Consider the following 24,115-nt stretch of genomic DNA (forward strand, 5'->3'; position numbering starts at 1 on the left):
GGTGGGTCACATCAGTCTGATGTAAGACGGTAGTCATCTGATTCTTGGAATTCAATCCAGTCTCTCCAAGTCTCACAGTATCTATCCCAGTCAGTGGGGAATTGGGCAATCAAATGTTCCATCTTATTAAGAAGGGCTATCTCACAGAACCACTGCTCCAGAGTAGGTGAAGTACTTTTCCAGTGAGGAGGAATGATATTCTTAGCAGCCTGTATAAGGTAGCTTATTAACCCCTTCCCGACATGCCCCGTACTAGTACGGCGCATGTCGTGTCTCCCCCTTTGATGTGGGCTCCTATGGTGGGTGAGCCCACATCAAAGTCGTGACATGTCAGCTGTTTTGTACAGCTGACATGTGTGCGCAATAGTGGCGGGTGAAATGGCGATTCACCCGCCGCTATTAACCTGTTAAATGCCGCTGTCAAACGCTGACAGCGGCATTTAACTGGCGCTTCCGGCCAGAAATGACCTCATCGCCGACCCCCGTCCCAAGATCGGGGGTCGGCGATGCATCAGGATGGTAACCATAGAGGTCCATGAGACCTCTATGGTTACTGATGCTGGCCTGCTGTGAGCGCCCCCCTGTGGTCGGCGCTCACAGCACACCTGCATTTCTGCTGCATAGCAACGATTTGATGATCACTAATATGTAGCAGAGCCGATCTAGTGGTGCCAGCTTCTAGCCTCACATGGAGGCTATTGAAGCATGGCACAAGTTAAAAAAAAGATTTTTAAAAATATAAAAAAAATAAAAAATATATAAAAGTTTAAATCACCCCCCTTTCACCCCATCCAAATAAAACAATTAAAAAAAAAACAAACCTACACATATTTGGTATCTCCGCTTTCAGTATCGCCCAATCTATCAATAAAAAAAAAGCATTAGCCTGATCGCTGAACGGCATAGCGAGAAAAAAATTCTTAACACCAGAATTACGTTTTTTTGTCGCCGCGACATTGCATTAAAATGCAATAACAGGCAATCAAAAGAACGTATCTGCACAAAAGTGGTATCATTAAAAATGTCAGCTCGGCACACAAAAAATAAGTCCTCACCCGACCCCCAGATCACGAAAAATGGAGACGCTAGTGCAGCGCCCCAGAGTTCTGGTCGTTGCAGTGCTGTGGCTTCGCCGCTAAGGGGAGCCATGGTACGTTCGATGGCACTGAAGGAGTTCCTCCAATCAGGTATCACAGACACCAATATGTTTCACAGCTGGGCCTCCGGGGGGAGCTAAGGGTGCTATTCATTAGGCCACTCCCCACCATAGTGGGTAAACTGGGGGTCAGGCAGGAAGTTAGAGAGAACGCTGACGGGATTGAACGGAGCAACACCCTGTGGCAGGGGGTGTTGTGAAGGGAGAGACTGTAGGGTCTCTGCCAGGGGTGGGATCCTGGCAGAGGCTTGGCATTGAAAGAACGTAACGGGTCCGCGCAGGCTCCTGGAAGCGGCGGGACTCAAGAAAGGACTAGAAGCGAGATAGATTGTGCTGAGTGAGAAACGAGATCAAGCAGAAGGAGAATACCAGCAGGGGTTGTGCTGAAAGAGGCAGCACCCTGCTGAGGCGCAATACCGGTGGCCGGAACGCCGAGGGAGTGGATTAGAATACAGCTTCAAGCCATACTCCAAACAGCGGCAGGACAGTCGGTCTCAGGCGGGCTGTCTACCACATATCACCTATGAAGTCTTGGGGGGCAATTGCGGGAGAGGGGCGACTCTAGGGTCCCGGAAGAACTCCAGGCCTACCTGACAAACGGGTGCCATTCCAACCTGAATACAGGGAAGGGGTGGATTACAGAGGAACATCAAATCGAGTTGTGAGGGAACTTAAGAAACAGACACAACCGTTGTGGGGTTACTTTCCGTGAGCACAGCAGGGAAGGACTACAACGCATAGCGCTAGAAGGAAGGCACAGATTTCCACCTGAGAGGAGAACTCTGGAGGTGCCATTGGACCGGCTGGACTTGCGTAGCCTGGTGAACCGTGTTCCGGACTGAGGACTCAGAGATCTCCAGTAAAGAGGTAAAGAGACTGCAACCTGGTGTCCTCGTTATTTACCGCGACTTACACCCCACAACCGTACCGCTCCATCGCTACCATTACTACCACTTATTGCACCGGACGTCCCCCACTGACGGACAGGGCCACGGACCGGGTCTAGCCACCGTGACAACCCCGAGACTGAGAACTAGAGGCCCGGCTCCGGGTATCCCCTCGGCCCTGCGGCGGTGCGGGGGCGCTCCAACTTGGCGTCACGAACAGGATCTACTTAAGCCTGAAGAATCAGGTCATGTGTGCCTAGAGACTGTGATTTGTTGTGCTTGGACTGTACTTTATTACAAAGACTGTGCTGCGCCAGTTGCCGCCAAAATCCGCCGCCATTGCAGCGCTGAGGAAAGCGCAGGAAGAGAAGAGGGGCGTGGAGTGGGCGTAGACGAGCTGGAGAGCGCGAAGAATAATGGCCGCCCAGTCTAAATATTTCTGTGCAGTGAGGACGTGTCCGTCAGCAGCAGAGATCCGCCTCCAAATCCTTAATGGGGGGCGGAGGCAGAGAAAACGAAACTGCTCACGCAGGAGAGAGCGGGAAAAAGACCAGGAAGCGACCCACGTGGAGGACGCTATGGCCAGCAGCTCCGAACCCGACAGCGGGGTTGAAGTGGAAGTCTCCCCTGACTACCCGGCTGAGCCCAGCAGCCTGTCCTCCGTGGATAACACCAAATTCCTGAGAGCCGAGATGGAGGATTTATATAACCAGCTCCTCCAACTGCACGTAAGAGTCCAGGCCCCGCATCAGGTGGGACCGGCAGTGGATTCCCGGACATCGGAAGAACCAGCGGGACCTGTTGCGGAAAGTGGAATCGTACCAGTGGGTGAGTCCGCCGATCCTGCCCCACCAGCAGAGGGTGTGTTAGTGGGTCCCGTAGCAGCACCACCTCTCCCGGGGACCCATAGACTTCAGCGCCTGTTACCATGGGAGGAAGCCACGGGCATGGAACACCGTATGCGAGCCCCAATCACCCCTACTCCCTTGCCGTGTGAGGTCAGCGCGGAGCGCACGGTGTGCCGCTGGGTGAACCCTGGATCCAATCTTATGGGGTTCCCCGGGGTGGAGACCCAGAAGGGAGAAATGGTACAGGCCCTAAGCTGGGAAGAATACCAGATCCAGCTAGAACAGCGGTGGCGAGAGGAAGAGGAAACACATCAGGCTAAACGGGAGGCCTACCATCAAAAAGATTTGGCGGTCAAGAACCGGGCCCGTAAGGACCCCACCACTCACCAGGCCCCGCGCAGGCAGGGCATCATCACCGTCTTTAAACTCCAAGGAGGCTGGGGCTTCATTAAAGAACCGGGGCTATACGCGGAGGTCTTTGTTAACCGACGGGATGTCGAGTCACACCTTAGAGAGGGTCACCCCGATCGGGACCTCTATCCGGGAGACAGTGTTACCTACACCCGGCATCTTGGGGAAAAGGGGTGGTTCACTCTGAATGTCTACAAGAAAGAGAAACCAGCCCCTGTGGCCAAAGTGCCGCCGTGTGACCGATCTGTACCCACCCTGGTCGGCCCCACCTGCCTGACCACAGAACTTAAGATCTGCCACCCGATCGCCGCCACCACCGTCGTGCCTAAGGAGGTGCCCCTTCGAGTGACCGAGGCTCCGGACGTACCAGCACAGAGAGAAGTGGGGACACAGACCTTGATCGCCGCGCACGACCTGGTCGTGCAACAGACCCGAACCCATGGGGTGTATCTGGCAGTGGGAGTGGACCTGAAACCTGAATTGCAGGGGTCCGCCTGCCAGGTGGCGCCTCATGGAAACTTCTGAAAGAAGAGTAAGATTTCGCTTTGTGAAAATGTAAATAGTTACTGTTTGTTCTTTTAAGTTGCTGCTAAACCTGTCCAGGGTTAATGGATCCCTTTGTTGACCCGGGATCCCTGTGTTTGTTCTGAGTTTTTCTAAAATTTTGCACAAGTTTAAAGAACTGCAGAAATCATGGACTGTGCATGATTCGAACTTTCTTTTGTAAATAGTTTGCACCTTCTTAAAGGTGCTCCCTACTGGTTTTAGCCAAAGACACTTTGCGAAGATATTTGCCCTATTGGTTTGAGCCAAAGACACTTTGTGAAGATACCTTTCCTACCGGTTCTAATTAAAGACACTTTGCGAAGATACCATACCGGAACCTTTGCGTGGGCTGGTAGGCTGAGAAGACGAGCTACCTCAGAAAGACTTGGTCCCCTCTTAAAGGGGATGTGTGAAATTGAACCTGAGAAAGATACTGTTGCAGAACAGTAATGTGATAATGAAGCTTGAAAAAGAAATGTAACTGTTTTACATGCTAAGTTATATGTGTTGAATTTGTTGAAATGTGAAATCTAAATAATGTTTTGCAGAAAGAAAAGATGCAGAGAGCCCGTAGGGGTAGAGATAGAGATCTGCATAGCTGAAAGTAAGGAAGTAATGATGAAGGTGAGGATAGAAGGTCAACCCTGCGTCCCCATAGAAAGTTACTTTGTTACTAAGGACAGAAGGCGAACCCGTAGGGGTTAGAGAGTGAGTCCTTAAAGGAGCCGAGTAGAGCGGGCTCAGAGTTCTTTAAACGAAAGGAATGTTATGTCTATACTATGTATAGTAGTGAAAGGCAGTAGGCCCTGGCTGAACGGGGCGGTCCTGTAAAAGAAAGGAGAGGCAGTAGGTCTGGTGCCATAGGGACAGGCGGTCCTGCAGGTTCAAAGTAAGAGAATGTGAAGTTACCTTACCCTGTAATGTGATTATAGGAAGGCCTTTGGTAAACTAAGAGTGTATGTTTCTTAAAGGCAATGTTAATTTATTGTTCCAGAATTTGCACTAAGTAGAATACCCGGTTGGGTAACAGGAGTTATGCATAGCCTGTAATTTATAATGTTGACCATGTTTGTAACGTTAAAAGTGTCCTCACCTCCCATAAAGGGAAGCTTGTTCAAGTATACTTATCGTTTTGCACTCAACAAAATTGTATGTCTTTTTGCTAATCTGTATTGTTGTTTTTCTTCCCAGTCCCGGAGTACTGTGTTTAACCAGGGGGGAGTGCAGCGCCCCAGAGTTCTGGTCGTTGCAGTGCTGTGGCTTCGCCGCTAAGGGGAGCCATGGTACGTTCGATGGCACTGAAGGAGTTCCTCCAATCAGGTATCACAGACACCAATATGTTTCACAGCTGGGCCTCCGGGGGGAGCTAAGGGTGCTATTCATTAGGCCACTCCCCACCATAGTGGGTAAACTGGGGGTCAGGCAGGAAGTTAGAGAGAACGCTGACGGGATTGAACGGAGCAACACCCTGTGGCAGGGGGTGTTGTGAAGGGAGAGACTGTAGGGTCTCTGCCAGGGGTGGGATCCTGGCAGAGGCTTGGCATTGAAAGAACGTAACGGGTCCGCGCAGGCTCCTGGAAGCGGCGGGACTCAAGAAAGGACTAGAAGCGAGATAGATTGTGCTGAGTGAGAAACGAGATCAAGCAGAAGGAGAATACCAGCAGGGGTTGTGCTGAAAGAGGCAGCACCCTGCTGAGGCGCAATACCGGTGGCCGGAACGCCGAGGGAGTGGATTAGAATACAGCTTCAAGCCATACTCCAAACAGCGGCAGGACAGTCGGTCTCAGGCGGGCTGTCTACCACATATCACCTATGAAGTCTTGGGGGGCAATTGCGGGAGAGGGGCGACTCTAGGGTCCCGGAAGAACTCCAGGCCTACCTGACAAACGGGTGCCATTCCAACCTGAATACAGGGAAGGGGTGGATTACAGAGGAACATCAAATCAAGTTGTGAGGGAACTTAAGAAACAGACACAACCGTTGTGGGGTTACTTTCCGTGAGCACAGCAGGGAAGGACTACAACACATAGCGCTAGAAGGAAGGCACAGATTTCCACCTGAGAGGAGAACTCTGGAGGTGCCATTGGACCGGCTGGACTTGCGTAGCCTGGTGAACCGTGTTCCGGACTGAGGACTCAGAGATCTCCAGTAAAGAGGTAAAGAGACTGCAACCTGGTGTCCTCGTTATTTACCGCGACTTACACCCCACAACCGTACCGCTCCATCGCTACCATTACTACCACTTATTGCACCGGACGTCCCCCACTGACGGACAGGGCCACGGACTGGGTCTAGCCACCGTGACAACCCCGAGACTGAGAACTAGAGGCCCGGCTCCGGGTATCCCCTCGGCCCTGCGGCGGTGCGGGGGCGCTCCACTACAAGTATCGGAAAATGGTGCAAAGCAAAAGTTTTGAATTTTTTTTCACCACTTAGATAAAAAAAATAACCTAGACATGTTAGGTGTCTATGAACTCGTAATGACCTGGAGAATCATAATGGCAGGTCAGTTTTAGCATTTAGTGAAGCCGTCAAAAAAGCCAATCAAAAAACAAGTGTGGGATTGCACTTTTTTTGCAATTTCACCGCACTTGGAATTATTTTCCTGTTTTCTAGTACAAGACATGGTAAAACCAATGGTGTCGTTCAAAAGTACAACTCATCCCGCAAAAAATAAGCCCTCACATGACCTTATTGATGGAAAAATGAAAAGTTATGGCTCTGGGAAGGAGGGGAGCGAAAAACAAAAACACAAAAACGAAAAAGGGCCGCGGTGGGAAGGGGTTAAAGACCTTTTGTATCTGGTGAAACTAGCTGGGATCATAAAGAGCAAAAGAGATTCATGAGAGTCGGGCGCAGAGAGTCTAGTCATTTTTTTAACACCATAAACCTCTTATTATGGGACAGCTCCACCAAATGTGTGTCATCGTCCCCTCTTCCACTCCACATCTCCAGCTTCTATCTGATACCGCGGGAATCCACTTATGAACTAATACGGGAACCCGGTACCATCTGGAGATGATCTTAAAGGAGGTGTCTTGAGCTTTGGTTGCAACTGATGTTTTGTGAGCAAATTGAAAACATTTAGTCCATTGTGTGTCTTCAAAAGATTTGCCCAGTTCTCTTTCCCATGACTCGCAATAGGGTGGTCTGACAGTTGTAGTGTGGGCTATTAGGTGTTTATAGAGCAATGAGATGGAGTGCAAGGGTTGAGATGACGACGGGCATAGTTTTTCAAAATTTGTAAGATCCCTATTGAGCCATCTATCTTTTCTAACATGGGAATAGAAATGTTGCAACTGTCTATAGTCATAGTCGGCTCTTGGAGGGATAGAGCAGTCCCGAAATATCTCATTGAAGGGTATTAAAGATGCGTTAGATAGTACATGAGCAAAGTGAAGAGGGTGATATTTATTTCTACCCAGAAATTGATTAGAAGATAGCCCCGGTAAAAAGGCGGGATTCTCTAATATTGGGTATGATGGGCCCTGATGGTCAATTAGAGAGATCTTCTTATTGTCTTGATGTAGGGATAGGATTGTACAGTATGTGCTGTAGGATTGTGGAGAGAGTTTAAGGGCTGAGGAATGTGGGTTCCAGGGGAGTGTAGTTAATGCCCTTGGACATCTAGTTTGTGCTATATGAACCCAAAGCTTCCCATGTTGATGGTGAAAATAATCGAGTATTCTAGCATGGACTGCTGCCATGTAGTATTTTCTACAATCCGGAAGACCGAGGCCTCCCATCTGTTTAGATCTGACTAATATGTCACCACGAATACGTGGATGACCAGTCGGCCAGATGAACTTACAAAACCTACTACGTAGATGTTCCCAAAAATTTAAAGGGATTCAGGTCGGGATAGCTTGAAATAAGTAAAGCAGTCTAGGTAAAATATTCATTTTTTAATACATTTACTCTGCCGAACCATGAGAAATCCTTCACAGTCCATGAATTAAGGTCCTTATGAACTTGAGCAAGTAAGGGTTTGTAATTGAGGTCAAATAGTCGAAAAAGATCACTATGTATGCGTATCCCTAAATATTTTATACCCTGTGATGGCCAGGAAAAAGGAAAATTTGATTGGATGATAGCCTGAGTGATAGTTGGCAAGGAAACGTTGAGAGCCTGAGATTTTGAAGTGTTTATTTTGAAACTGGACAATGTGCCAAAATGATCCACTTCTGCCATGATAGATGTGCAGCGCCCCAGAGTCCTGGTCGTTGCAGTATTGTCGCTCTGCTGCTAAGGGGAGTGATGGTACGTCTGATGGCACTAAAGGAGTTCACCTGACCAGGTATCAGAGTCACACATTACACTTCACACTCCGGCCACCAGGGGGAGCAAAAGGTTCTATGTATTAGGCCACTCCTCACACTCTGGTAAAACTGGGGGTTGGATAGGAAGTTAGAGAGAAGCTGACTGGGTTTTGCCCAGGTAACATCTAGTGAGAGAGAGGTTGCTTGGGAAGACTCAGGGAGGTCCCTGTCAGGGGTGGGATCCTGGGAGTGGCCTAGCATGGGACAGATCGTTACGGAGCCGTGCCTGCACCTCATTGCGGCGGCATCTTAAGAAAGGACACGAAGCGAAGTATATCGTGGAGAAGTGAGAAACGAGATCACAGCACAAAGGAGATAGAACCAGGAGGAGTCGTGCCCCAAGATCGGCAACATCCTTCTGAGGCGTGTAGCCGGCGGCCGGAATGGCGAGTAAGTAATAGGCTCTACGCATTACTTTGAACTACAGCAGGGCAGTTAACTCTAGATTGGCTGTCTCGCCTTTACACCTAATGAAGACAACGAAGGCAATTGTGGGAGAGGGGCGTCTCTAGGGTCCCTATAAAATAACTCCAGGCCTACCACGTCATAGGGGTGCGTCCTATCCATATCATCTGGGGGACGGAGAGAGAAAGAACATCAGAAACAGACACGACAGTTGTGAGGACTATCCCGTGGTGCTCAGCAGGGAGGTACTACAACACACAGGCGCTAGTAGGAAGGCTACTGATTTCCACCTGCAAAGGGAACTCTGGATGTGCCTTCGGACCTGCCGGTCTCAGCCAGCCCTGTTAGCAGTGCTCTGGATTGTGGATGCCGAAGCCTTCAGTAAAAAGGTAAAGAGACTGCAACCCTGTGTCTTCGTCTTTTACTGTGACCTACACCATCACCATCTACTCATCAAGGGAAGCCCTGGGGACATACTTCACCTGTGGGAAGTTACACCATCTAGCTGCCATTCCATCACCCCAGTGGACCCCTAGCAGCGTCGGTCACCCTGACCGAATACCACAGGTGGCGTCACGAACACTTGACAGACTTTCATCACCTTTAATTGAGCGCCCCTTAGCAGGGCCACGGACCGGGTCGGGCCACCGTGACATCCCCAGAACCGGACCGAGAGACCCGGTACCGAGTACCCCGCTGCCCTGCGCTTGGGGGCCGCTCCAACTTGGCGTCACGAACAGGATCTACTTAAGCCTGAGAATCAGGTCATGTGTGCCTTGGAACTGTGACTGAATTGTGCTTGAATCGTGATTTATTGCAAAGACTGTGTATTGCTATTTGCCGCCAAAAATTCCCGCCAAAACCGCCGCCATTACAGGGCCACGAGGGGCGCAGGAGAAGAAGGGCATGGATTTGTGGGCATGAACGAACTGAAGAGCGCAAAAGACAATGGCCGCCCAGTCTAAGTATTTCTGTACTTTGAGGAAGTGTCCGTCAGCAGCCGAGATCTGCCTCCTGATTCTCAATGGAGGGCGGAGACAAAGAGAGCGAAACCGCCCACGAAGGAGAGAGCAGAAAAAGGACCAGGAAGAAGAAAACCACGTGGAGGCGCCATGGCAAGCTGCCCAGGACCAGAGCGTGGGGTTAGAGCAGAGTACTCCCCCAGCTACCCGGAGGGGCACCGTAACCAGACCTCCACCGCTGTTACTGATTTCCTGCAGGCCGGAATGGAGAAGTTGGTTGACCAGCTCCTGCAGATGCGGGTAACCACCAGGACCGCATACCGGACGACACCTGCGGAGGATTCCTCAACACCGCCACCGCGCCCTACATCGCTACAGGAGCCGCTGCCAACACCGTCGCGGACGCCGCCGCCAGCAGAGCCAGCCGACATCGAGGACACCGCTGCGGCAGGTAAGAATGCCGACCCTGCTCCGGTGACTGAGAAACTATTGATAGGCCCCGTCGCAGCGCCACCTGCTGCCCTGACTAAGACTACCTCTGAACTGACGAGTTCCAGCACTACTACTACAGTGTGCATTATCTCTACTACTGAACTTACTACCAAAACTGACATTCGAATTCAGACCCCTGGTGACCTGGCCGCACCTGAGAGACGAACCACTGATACTAACACCGCATCAGATGAGGACACGGAATCGAAGCTTTCCCGGTCAGGAAGCGTCCGCTACTGAATGATGCCTTGCAACCTACTATGAGAATAAACCTCGGAGCCACGAGTATGTAAATAGTTAACTGTTTGTTTTCCTGCTGTTTTGCTGCTTTAAACCCGACCAGGGTCAGTTTTTAAAGGGATCCCTATTGTCTTATGTTTTTGCACAAGTTCATCATCGTTCTAAAAGACTGCCGAATCATGGATGGTGAATGATTCACAAACTGTTACTGTATATAGTTTGCACCTTCTTAAAGGTGCCCCCTACTGGTTTTACAAAAAGAAGAGCTTTTTGAAGAGACTGTTCCTGATTACAGCGCAGAAGTTCTTGCTTTAAACAGACTTGCAACTTGAGAGTTTGCACTACCTCAGAAGAGACTTGGTTTCCCCTCTTAAAGGGAATGTCTAATTGTTGCACTTAGCTTAACCCATAATGTGCCTTAAATAGTTAGATCGTAATAATGTTTTACATAGTAGTAGTATGTAGTTAGAAAGATAGTGATAAGGAATAGAAATGTTGATGATGTTATTTGAATAAAACTGAAGTTAAAGTGATTACTAGAACTGATGATAGAAAGCCAAGGAAAGATGCAGTAGGCCCGTGGGGGTAGACAAGAGAGTCCTGCATATGAGAAAGAGAACTAAAGAAAAATGTTGATTTGCACTTAGTAGATAGTAGATAGTATGCCCGGCTGGGTAATGATAGTTATTTATAGCTAGATATTTAATAAATGTTATTTAACGTTTTCAACACCATGTAAATATGTTCCTGTTTGTAACGTTCAAGTGTTCTCACCTCCCATAAAGGGAAGCACTGTTAAAATTTACTTGTTACAGCATTCCAAAATTTTGTATGTCTTTTGCTAACGTATTGTTGTTCTTCTTTTCCAAGTCCGGGATTACTGGATTTAACAGGGGGGGGGGGGGGGGAATGGAGCGCCCCAGAGTCCTGGTCGTTGCAGTATTGTCGCTCTGCCGCTAAGGGGAGTGATGGTACGTCTGATGGCACTAAAGGAGTTCACCTGACCAGGTATCACAGTCACACATTACACTTCACACTCTGGCCACCAGGGGGAGCAAAAGGTTCTATGTATTAGGTCACTCCTCACACTCTGGTAAAACTGGGGGTTGGATAGGAAGTTAGAAAGAAGCTGACTGGGTTTTGCCCAGGTAACATCTAGGGAGAGAGAGGTTGCTTGGGAAGACTCAGGGAGGTCCCTGTCAGGGGTGGGATCCTGGCAGTGGCCTAGCACGGGACAGATCGTTACGGAGCCGTGCCTGCACCTCATTGCGGCGGCATCCTAAGAAAGGACACGAAGCGAAGTATATCGTGGAGAAGTGAGAAACAAGATCACAGCACAAAGGAGATAGAACCAGGAGGAGTTGTGCCCCAAGATCGGCAACATCCTTCTGAGGCGTGTAGCCGGCGGCCGGAACGCCGAGTAAGTAATAGGCTCTACGCATTACTTTGAACTCATGGCAGGGCAGTTAACTCTAGGTTGGCTGTCTCACCTTTATACCTAATGAAGACAACGGAGGCAATTGTGGGAGAGGGGCGTCTCTAGGGTCCCTATAAAATAGCTCCAGGCCTATCCCATCATACGGGTGCGTCCTATCCATATCATCTGGGGGACGGAGAGAGAGAACAGAAACATACACGACAGTTGTGAGGACTATCCCGTGGTGCTCAGCAGGGAGGTACTACAACACACAGGCGCTAGTAGGTAGGCTACTGATTCCCACCTGCAAAGGGAACTCTGGATGTGCCTTCGGACCGGCCAGTCTCAGCCAGCCCTGTTAGCAGTGCTCTGGATTGCGGATGCCGAAGCCTTCAGTAAAAAGGTAAAGAGACTGCAACCCTGTGTCTTCGTCATTTACTGTGATCTACCATCACCATCTACTCATCAAGGGAAGCCCTGGGGACACACTTCACCTGTGGGAAGGTATACTGTTGTGAATTTGGATTCTGGGCTCCCCCGGTGGCTACTGGTGGAATTGAACTGGTGTTTTCATCTTCTCTGTTCACCTGTTCCCATCAAGATGTGGGAGTCGCTATATAACCTTGCTGCTCTGTTAGTTGCTTGCCGGTCAACAATGTTATCAGAAGCCTCTCTGTGCTTGTTCCTGCTCCTAGACAACTACTAGATAAGTTGGACTCTTGTCCATGTTTGTTTTTGCATTTTTGTTCCAGTTCACAGCTGTAGTTTCGTTACTGTGTCTGGAAAGCTCTTGTGAACAGGAATTGCCACTCTGGTGTTATGAGTTAATGCCAGAGTTTTAAAGTAATTCCTGGATGGTGTTTTGATAGGGTTTTCAGCTGACCATGAAAGTGTCCTTTCTGTCTTCTGCTATGTAGTAAGTGGACCTCAAATTTGCTAAACCTATTTTCATACTACGTTTGTTATTTCATCTTAATTCACCGCCAATACATGTGGGGGGCCTCTGTCTCCTTTCGGGGTATTTCTCTAGAGGTGAGCTAGGACTAATATTTTCCTCTGCTAGCATTATTTAGTCCTCCGGCTGGTGCTGGGCATCTAGAATCAACGTAGGCATGCTACCCGGCCACTGCTAGTTGTGCGTTAGGTTTAGTTCATGGTCAGCTCAGTTCCCATCTTCCAAGAGCTAGTTCCTATATATGCTGATGCTATGTTCTCTTGCCATTGAGAACATGACAGTTTGACCGGCCCACAAAGTGTTAATTGTTTGGGCTGAAGCAGGAGAAAAAGAAGTGTTTAAGGGAATTTTTTTTTTTTTTTTTTTTTTTCCCTCCAGAGTTTTGCTGCCTAGCCCTTAATTGCTGTCTAGCTGCTTCTTACCTCCTCTTAACCCTTGAATGGCTCTGTGTCTACCTGTTTGTAATGGATCTTCAGAGTGTAACTGCAGGTTTGAATAATCTCGCCACGAAGGTACAAAATTTGCAAGACTTTGTTTGTCATGCACCTGTATCTGAGCCGAGAATTCCTTGGCCGGAATTTTTCTCGGGGAATAGATCTGGGTTTCAGAATTTTCGAAATAATTGCAAATTATTTTTGTCCCTGAAATTTCGCTCTGCCGGAGACCCTGCACAGCAGGTCAGGATTGTGATTTCCTTGCTCCGGGGCGACCCTCAAGACTGGGCTTTTTCATTGACACCAGGGGATCCTGCGTTGCGCAATGTGGATGCGTTTTTTCTGGCCTTGGGCTTGCTTTATGACGAACCTCATTTGGAGCTTCAGGCAGAAAAAACTTTGATGTCCCTATCTCAGGGGCAAGATGAAGCGGAAATTTACTGTCAAAGATTCCGTAAATGGTCTGTGCTTACTCAGTGGAATGAGTGCGCCCTGGCGGCGACTTTCAGAGAGGGTCTCTCTGATGCCATTAAGGATGTTATGGTGGGGTTCCCTGTGCCTGCGGGTCTGAATGAGTCCATGACAATGGCTATTCAGATCGATAGGCGTTTGCGGGAGCGCAAACCAGTGCACCATCTGGCGGTGTCCACTGAGAAGTCGCCAGAGAGTATGCAGTGTGATAGAATTCTGTCCCGAAGCGAGCGGCAGAATTTTAGACGGAAAAATGGGTTGTGTTTCTATTGTGGTGATTCTACTCATGTTATATCAGCATGCTCTAAGCGCACTAAAAAGCTTGATAAATCTGTTTCCATTTGCACCTTACCGTCTAAGTTTATTCTATCTGTGACCTTGATTTGCTCTTTGTCATGTATTACCACGGACGCCTATGTCGACTCTGGCGCCGCTTTGAGTCTTATGGATTGGTCCTTTGCCAAACGCTGTGGGTATGATTTAGAGCCTTTGGAGACTCTTATTCCTCTGAAGGGGATTGACTCCACCCCATTGGCTAATAATAAACCACAATACTGGACACAAGTAACTATGCGTATTAATCCGGATCACCAGGAGATTATTCGCTTTCTGGTGCTGTATAATCTACATGATGATTTGGTGCTAGGATTGCCTTGGCTGCAATCTCACAACCCAGTCCTCGACTGGAGAGCTATGTCTGTGTTGAGCTGGGGATGTAAGGGGGCTCATGGGGATGTACCTGTGGTTTCCATTTCATCATCTATTCCCTCTGAAATTCCTGAGTTCCTGTCTGACTATCGTGACGTCTTTGAAGAATCCAAGCTTGGTTCGTTACCTCCGCACCGAGAGTGCGATTGTGCCATAGATTTAATCCCGGGTAGTAAATACCCAAAGGGTCGTTTATTTAATCTGTCTGTGCCTGAACATGCTGCTATGCGAGAATATATAAAGGAGTCCTTGGAAAAGGGACATATTCGTCCATCGTCATCTCCCTTAGGAGCCGGTTTTTTCTTTGTGTCAAAAAAAGACGGCTCTTTGAGACCATGTATCGATTATCGGCTTTTGAATAAAATCACTGTAAAATATCAATACCCATTGCCGTTGCTGACTGATTTGTTTGCTCGCATAAAGGGGGCCAAGTGGTTCTCTAAGATTGACCTTCGTGGGGCGTATAATTTGGTGCGAATCAGGCAGGGGGATGAGTGGAAAACCACATTTAATACGCCCGAGGGCCACTTTGAGTATTTAGTGATGCCTTTTGGTCTTTCAAATGCTCCGTCAGTTTTCCAGTCCTTTATGCATGATATTTTTCGCGATTATTTGGATAAATTTATGATTGTGTATCTGGATGATATTCTGATTTTTTCGGATGACTGGGACTCTCATGTCCAGCAGGTCAGGAGGGTTTTTCAGGTTTTGCGGTCTAATTCTTTGTGTGTGATGGGTTCTAAGTGTGTTTTTGGGGTACAGAGGATTTCCTTTTTGGGATATATTTTTTCCCCCTCTTCCATTGAAATGGATCCTGTCAAGGTTCAAGCTATTTGTGATTGGACGCAGCCCTCTTCTCTTAAGAGTCTTCAGAAATTTTTGGGCTTTGCTAACTTTTATCGTCGATTTATTGCTGGTTTTTCGGATATTGCTAAGCCATTGACCGATTTGACTAAGAAGGGTGCTGATGTTGCTGATTGGTCCCCTGACGCTGTGGAGGCCTTTCGGGAGCTTAAGCGCCGTTTTTCCTCTGCCCCTGTGTTGCGTCAGCCTGATGTTGCTCTACCTTTTCAGGTTGAGGTCGACGCTTCTGAGATCGGAGCTGGGGCAGTGTTGTCGCAGAAAAGTTCTGACTGCTCCGTGATGAGGCCTTGTGCCTTCTTTTCCCGTAAATTTTCGCCCGCTGAGCGGAATTATGATGTTGGGAATCGGGAGCTTTTGGCCATGAAGTGGGCTTTTGAGGAGTGGCGCCATTGGCTTGAGGGGGCCAGACATCAGGTGGTGGTATTGACTGACCACAAAAACTTGATTTATCTTGAGACCGCCAGGCGCCTGAATCCTAGACAGGCGCGCTGGTCATTATTTTTCTCTCGGTTTAATTTTGTGGTGTCATACCTACCGGGTTCTAAGAATGTTAAGGCGGATGCCCTTTCTAGGAGTTTTGAGCCTGACTCGCCTGGTAACTCTGAGCCCACAGGTATCCTTAAGGATGGAGTGGTATTGTCAGCCGTTTCTCCAGACCTGCGGCGGGCCTTGCAGGAGTTTCAGGCGGATAGACCGGATCGTTGCCCACCTGATAAACTGTTTGTTCCTGATGATTGGACCAGTAGAGTCATCTCTGAGGTTCATTCTTCTGCGTTGGCAGGTCATCCTGGCATTTTTGGTACCAGGGATTTGGTGGCAAGGTCCTTCTGGTGGCCTTCCCTGTCACGAGATGTGCGAGGCTTTGTGCAGTCTTGTGACGTTTGTGCTCGGGCCAAGCCTTGTTGCTCTCGGGCTAGTGGATTATTGTTGCCCTTGCCCATTCCTAAGAGGCCTTGGACGCACATCTCGATGGATTTTATTTCAGATCTGCCTGTTTCTCAGAAGATGTCTGTCATCTGGGTGGTGTGTGACCGTTTCTCTAAGATGGTCCATTTGGTTCCTCTGCCCAAGTTGCCTTCTTCTTCCGAGTTGGTTCCTCTGTTTTTTCAAAATGTTGTTCGTTTGCATGGTATTCCTGAGAATATCATTTCTGACAGAGGGACCCAATTCGTGTCTAGATTTTGGCGGGCATTCTGTGCTAGGATGGGCATAGATTTATCTTTTTCGTCCGCTTTCCATCCTCAGACGAATGGCCAGACCGAGCGGACTAATCAGACCCTGGAGACATATCTGAGGTGTTTTGTGTCTGCTGACCAGGATGATTGGGTTGCTTTTTTGCCATTGGCAGAGTTCGCTCTCAATAATCGGGCCAGCTCTGCCACTTTGGTGTCCCCGTTTTTCTGTAATTCGGGGTTTCATCCTCGATTTTCCTCTGGTCAGGTGGAATCTTCGGATTGTCCTGGAGTGGATGCTGTGGTGGAGAGATTGCATCAGATCTGGGGGCAGGTGGTGGACAATTTGAGGTTGTCCCAGGAGAAGACTCAGCTTTTTGCCAACCGCCACCGTCGTGTTGGTCCTCGGCTTTGTGTTGGGGATTTGGTGTGGTTGTCTTCTCGTTTTGTCCCTATGAGGGTCTCTTCTCCTAAGTTTAAGCCTCGGTTCATCGGCCCGTATAAGATATTGGAGATTCTTAACCCTGTTTCCTTCCGTTTGGACCTCCCTGCATCCTTCTCTATTCATAACGTTTTTCATCGGTCATTATTGCGCAGGTATGAGGTACCGGTTGTGCCTTCCGTTGAGCCTCCTGCTCCGGTGTTGGTTGAGGGTGAGTTGGAGTACATTGTGGAGAAAATCTTAGACTCTCGTGTTTCCAGACGGAGACTCCAGTATCTGGTCAAGTGGAAGGGATACGGCCAGGAGGATAATTCTTGGGTGAATGCATCTGATGTTCATGCCTCTGATCTGGTTCGTGCCTTTCATAGGGCCCATCCTGATCGCCCTGGTGGTTCTGGTGAGGGTTCGGTGCCCCCTCCTTGAGGGGGGGGTACTGTTGTGAATTTGGATTCTGGGCTCCCCCGGTGGCTACTGGTGGAATTGAACTGGTGTTTTCATCTTCTCTGTTCACCTGTTCCCATCAAGATGTGGGAGTCGCTATATAACCTTGCTGCTCTGTTAGTTGCTTGCCGGTCAACAATGTTATCAGAAGCCTCTCTGTGCTTGTTCCTGCTCCTAGACAACTACTAGATAAGTTGGACTCTTGTCCATGTTTGTTTTTGCATTTTTGTTCCAGTTCACAGCTGTAGTTTCGTTACTGTGTCTGGAAAGCTCTTGTGAACAGGAATTGCCACTCTGGTGTTATGAGTTAATGCCAGAGTTTTAAAGTAATTCCTGGATGGTGTTTTGATAGGGTTTTCAGCTGACCATGAAAGTGTCCTTTCTGTCTTCTGCTATGTAGTAAGTGGACCTCAAATTTGCTAAACCTATTTTCATACTACGTTTGTTATTTCATCTTAATTCACCGCCAATACATGTGGGGGGCCTCTGTCTCCTTTCGGGGTATTTCTCTAGAGGTGAGCTAGGACTAATATTTTCCTCTGCTAGCATTATTTAGTCCTCCGGCTGGTGCTGGGCATCTAGAATCAACGTAGGCATGCTACCCGGCCACTGCTAGTTGTGCGTTAGGTTTAGTTCATGGTCAGCTCAGTTCCCATCTTCCAAGAGCTAGTTCCTATATATGCTGATGCTATGTTCTCTTGCCATTGAGAACATGACAGTATACCATCTAGCTGCCATTCCATCACCCCAGTGGACCCCTAGCAGTGTCGGTCACCCTGACCGAATACGACAGGTGGCGTCACGAACACTTGACAGACTTTCATCACCTTTAATTGGGCGCCCCTTAGCAGGGCCACGGACCGGGTCGGGCCACCGTGACATCCCCAGAACCGGACCGAGGGACCTGGTACCGAGTACCCCGCTGCCCTGCGCTTGGGGGCCGCTCCAGATGGAATTGACGTATGTGAGCTTGTAATGTACAGAAGGACATCATCCGCAAAGGCAGAACATTTATATTCCGGTTGCCCTATAGTTATACCTTTAATATCAGGGTTATCACGAATAGAGGATAGTAAATGTTCCATCACTAGGATATACAGGAGAGGGGAGAGAGGGCACCCCTGTCCTGTTCCATTAGAATTTGTGAATGATGGGGACAGGGCTCCATTTATCTTTAATCTCGCTGTAGGGTTACAATAGAGGGCCATTATTTTAGCTGTAAAGTGTTCTCCTATATCGAGTTTTTTGAGGGCGTAATAGATGTCTGACCGTGATATTCTGCCAAACGCTTTTTCAGCGTCAAGTGACAGTATTAAAAGAAGTATGTTTCTTGTTTGAGTATAGTGAATGATATCGATGGTTTTTAGTGTGTTATCGCGGCCTCTCTACCAACCAGGAACCCAACTTGATCCAAATGAATTTGGTTATAGAGTAGGGGCTGGAGTCTATTTGCCAATATTTTTTGCTTATATTTTTAAGTCGACTTTCAGCAAAGAAATAGGCCTGTAATTTGAGCAAAGGAGGGGGTTGCTACCAGATTTAGGGAGTATTGTGATATGGGCCTCTGTAGTTTGGGAGGGAAATGGATTAATGTTGGTAGCATGGTTGAACGGTGCTAATATAAGGGGGAGAGAAGGGGAAGGAATGTCTTGTAAAATGTAACAGTAAATCCATCATGGCCGGGACTTTTTCCGCTCGTTGACCGTTGAGGATAACTCAGAATCTGATAGAGGTTCGTCTATCAAGGATGCTGAAGATGTATCTTCAGAAAAATGCGCAGCATTTTCAGGTGGGGGTATACTGTCCGGAGGGCCATCTAAGTTATATAGGTTAGTGTAATATTTATCAAATTTTGTGGAGATCTCTTCGGTTGTGTGTAAAATATGGCCTGCGGCATTTTTTATTTTGGAAATATGGTTTTGGGATTGTTGTGCTTTCAGTCCTCTAGCCAACATACGACCACATTTGTTACCAAAATCATAGAATTTGCTACAACAAACTTGAAGTGAACGCCTATGGGCTAGATCTAATAATTTCTTATCTTCTAGTCGAGCTGTTAATAATTCTCTGAGTGTTGCCGGGGAAAGAGCCTGTTTATGAGCAAGGTCTAGAGTCTCCACCTTACGCATGGCTAGTGTGATCTTTCCTGCTCTATCACGTTTCAGTCGAGAGTAGTGATAAGCGAATATACTCGTTACTCGAGATTTCTCGAGCATGCTCGGGGGTCCTCCGAGTATTTTTTAGTGCTCGGAGATTTAGTTTTTCTTGCCGCAGCTGAATGATTTACATCTGTTAGCCAGCATAAGTACATGTGGGGGTTGCCTGGTTTCTAGAGAATCCCCACATGTACTCAGGCTGGCTAACAGATGTAAATCATTCAGCTGCGGCAAGAAAAACGAAATCTCCGAGCACTAAAAAATACTTGGAGGACCCCCGAGCATGCTCGAGAAATCTCGAGTAACGAGTATATTCGCTCATCACTAGTCGAGAGCCATGTTTTATGAAGTACACACTTCAAAGCTTCCCATTTTATTGTGTGACAGGAGTTGTCCGATTCATGGTCAGGCCTGAAATGTGATATGGTATTGACCACATCCTGAGTTGCAGGTGTTTTAGGTTAATTATTCTAATTTACTGAGATAATCACTTTTGGGTTTTCATTGGCTGTAAGCCATAATCATCAACATTAACAGAAATAAACAAGTGAAATAGATCACTCTGTTTGTAATGACTCTATATAATATATGACTTTCACTTTTTTTATTGAAGAAATTAAATAAATTAACTTTTTGATGATATTCTATTTTTGTGAGACGCACCTGTATTAATGGTGGGTTCATGTCTGTATCAGGGGCACGGTGATAGGTGCGGGAAACTCTGCAGTGACCGAGTCCCGCTGGTTGGACGTGGACAGGAAGGTTTGACAAGATGAAGAATTAAATCAGATGAGTCATCACTGTTGAGTTGCTGGATGTTAATATTTATTCTGTATAGGGGTATGGTATAAGTGATCGTTTACACAGACCGACCAGCCGCACTAAACGACCACTAATCAGCAAACCATTATATCGGCGGTCTGTCAGGCTAATAAAGGGGTGGTTCCAAATTAAATTTTATTTTCATCCTAAATCTCTATATTTAATGTCATAATCTAATCTTGTGTGTAATATACTTTAATTAAAATGTATCTATCCATCCCTAGCTACACTATCTAACTGCTTTATTTTTTTTTCTACCTCGTTGCTGCACAGTGAAAGTGTACTCTCTCTTAGTGATGCCAGTTGCAGGTGTGGCACTGGTGTCTGCTCACTTATTCTCTCCTTACATTGTGCAATGACAGTGCGCTCTGTTGCCGACTCATCACTTCTGATCAGAGCTGACAGGAGAGAACAGTGCTCAATGACAGGTATCCGTCAGAAATGCGAACTGGTGCATGCTCAGAAGAGCATGGACTAGCCTAACCCCTGATACAGGCGTAACTGTTGACGTTTCATTTCAGGGAGGGGGCAGGGGCTGCGACAGTGAATTCATTTATCCTGCGCTCGACGCTGAGCACTTATATCGCGGTTTTCATCTAAATCTCCAAATGACGTGATTCAGATGAAACCCCCTAGGAATCTATTTACTATAATAAGGCAGCAGAGTTACTCTGGACTCCGTCTGGCCTCTGTTCAGTCGTGTCCTTCTTTTCAGGGCTACACAAAACTGTGGCTGAAGGTGCTTTTATGCACACTTAAAAAGATGGACACCACTGGATCACAGGCCAGACGGAGTCCACAGTGCCTCCATCTGCCTCATCATAGGGAACCTATAAATCTTTGAATCACGTATTTCAGAGATTTACAAGAAAACCCCGGTGTAAGCGCTCAGGGTAGCGCACAGGACAAATGTGAGCCGAGCCTTACTGCAATCTTTAGGAGGCAGAATAAAAAATCAACAGCATGTGAAGAATTTTTTTATTTATTTTTTACGCCGTTCCCCGTGTGGTATAAGTGATTATGACAACTTTATTCTTTGGCTCAGTGTGATTACATTTGTACCAGATTTATATCAGGTTCCATGTTTGGCTGCTGTCACACATTCTGTTGTTTTTCTTTGCCTAAACAAGTTTTTGCATTCTCAAATTTTGAGAGCTATAATTTTCCTATAGATCTGCTGACAGAGTCATGTGACGGCTTGTTTTTTGCTGGACGAGTTGACTTTTTTTGTACCATTTTCAGGCACATTAATGTTTTTTGATCACTTTCTATTCCGATTTTTGGGAGGCAGAATGAACAAAAACCAGCAACTTAGAGATTGCTTTTTGCTTTTGTTTTTTTGGGGGGCTGTATGGTGGCTTGCTATTTGCAAGAGAAAATGGTGTATTCAGCAGTACCATTTATAATCACATGTACCCATTATCACCTATGTGGCTTCTTACATATCTGTCTGTTCACAGGAACCAGGTGTGTCCGTGTGAACCACACAGAGACGTACGTTGATTTCCGGCAGCACATGTGACAAGGGCCTATACAAGTACATTGGGTTTGTGAAAACACATACAGCACATGGATGGCATTTTTACAGTCCGTGTGCTGTACGTGTTTATCATTGAAAGTATAGGAGAAGCTATGTCATTTCATTTTCCATATACATACTGGAAAAACACGGATGGCACACGTTTTTAAAGCACACACACACAGATGGATGATAAAAGATAAAAAGAATGGTCAAAATGGACTCTGCCAGACGTATGTGCTTTGATACGGAGGGCTGAAGGGGGCCTAAGGGTGCACTTATATGTAGCGGGTTCAGGAGCTGAACCCGCTCCGTACGGAGCAGATGTTGGCTGTTATACAAAGGCCGGCATCTGCTTGTAACAGCAGAAAGCTCACCTTAGTTGCAGCTATTTTAAAGCGGATATTCGGGACTTCGTTAAAAAATTAAAAAAATTGTGCCTAACCACTAACAGTTGTTACCTACCTGCCTGTTGTTTGGTACAGAGCAGTGACAGATGGCTCCTGCCTGTGATTCAGCAGCTTCCATCACGTCAACAGAGCAGTGACTTCTTTTCCTCTCTGATCTGTTGACAGGGGGACTGTCGATGTCATGCTGATTGGCAGCCTTCTCTCTGCTGCCTAACTAGGGGAGCCTGCTGTCAATCAGCATGACGACAACAGGTGCTCATTGTCAACAGAGCAGAAAGAAAAAGAAGCTCTGTTGACGTCATGGAAGCTGCTGAATCTCAGGTAGGAGTGGTCTGTGACTACTCTGTGCCGGCAAAGAACGGCACTGGGCAGGTAAGATGCAACTACCTGCCTGTCAGTGCTTAGGCACATTTTTTTCTTTTTTTAACAAAGTCCCAGAGATCCCTTTTCAGTTTTTAAAAGCCCTTGTCAGTTACTAACAGCAATAATCAGTGCATGTACTCATCAGTTCTCATCAGCCCCCCTGTGACACAGTTGCGGGTTGCTGGTGGGTTGCTATGTGTTGCTGCCATGTTGGTCATCCCATGAAGTCCAGCAGAAGGCAGGAGCTCCTAGGAAGATGTCACAATCAAAGTGAAGATATTACAGCACACTCACTTTGTAGTGAGCGCTGTCTGGAACAGATCCTAAATTGCCATTATGAATGGAAGCGAGTGGCAGCAGGGAGAATAAAATGTCATTTTCTCCCTGTAGCCAACAGTTTTCCAGTACGCCGACTAACCAAGCTATAAATGCTATTTATCTGCAGATTGACCCAAATCTATAGATTTCTCAAGGTGACGCGTTAACTTTAAAGAGGTGTCTAGAACATTTCTATATTTTACTGACTCTTAACATTGTGTAATATACTATTAGGATTCTGTTTTTACTCTCTCTGCACTCGTCACATCACAGCTTCATATGCAATTTTTATAGAGACAAGCACTTTCTCTTCTGCTTCTCTCATTGTTTCAGTTGGGTTTATCAGAAAAGAAAGAGGTTGGCATGTGATTGTCTCTGTGCAAACTGCATATGGAGCAGTGATGTGACGAGCGCACAGGGTATATAAACAGCCATATTCTAACATATAATCTGAAAATATTTTTTGAGAGTGAAAATAAAGTTTCCAAAAGTTATTCTTATTTTTTTTTAAAGATGGTGTTCAAAAGCGCCTCACTAGGTACCTTTTGTATATGTAGTGAGCTGGGTTATGGTACTGTATCTATGTAGTAAGCTTGGTTTTGCTCCCATATCTATGCAGTAAGCTTGATTATGTTCCCTGTTATGACCCCAGTGGACAGGGTCTCAGAGGAACGTGTAAGTCTGCGAGATTCAAAAATCCAGCTCATAGGGCTGTGGTAACTGGGTTGACCAAATAGCTACTCCTAACGCCAACACTAGAAGTAGCCGGGGATCATGCCTACGGTGATCGCTAGATGACTCGCGCCAGCCGGAGAATCTAACTACCCCTAGGAGAAGAAAACAAAGACCTCTCTTGCCTCCAGAGAAAGGGACCCCAAAGCAAGATACAAGCCCCCCACAAATAATAACGGTGAGGTAAGAGGAAATGACAAACACAGAAATGAACCAGGTTCAGCAAAGAGAGGCCAGCTTACTAATAGCAGAATATAGCAAGATAACTTATCTGGTCAACAAAAACCCTATAAAAATCCACGCTGGAGATTCAAGAACCCCCGAACCGTCTAACGGTCCGGGGGGAGAACACCAGCCCCCTAGAGCTTCCAGCAAAGGTCAGGATACAGATTGGAACAAGCTGGACAAAAATACCAAACAAAACAAAAGCAAAAAGCAAGGAAGCAGACTTAGCTTGAAATACAGGAACCAGGATCATAGGACAAGAGCACAACAGATTAGCTCTGATTTCAACGATGCCAGGCATTGAACTGAAGGTCCAGGGAGCTTATATAGCAACGCCCATGAACTAACGGCCCAGGTGAGGATATAGGAAAAGACAGAAGCTCCAGAGTCAAATCACTAA

The sequence above is a fragment of the Ranitomeya variabilis genome, chromosome 3, assembly GCF_051348905.1.
Source record: "Ranitomeya variabilis isolate aRanVar5 chromosome 3, aRanVar5.hap1, whole genome shotgun sequence".
NCBI lineage: Eukaryota > Metazoa > Chordata > Amphibia > Anura > Dendrobatidae > Ranitomeya > Ranitomeya variabilis.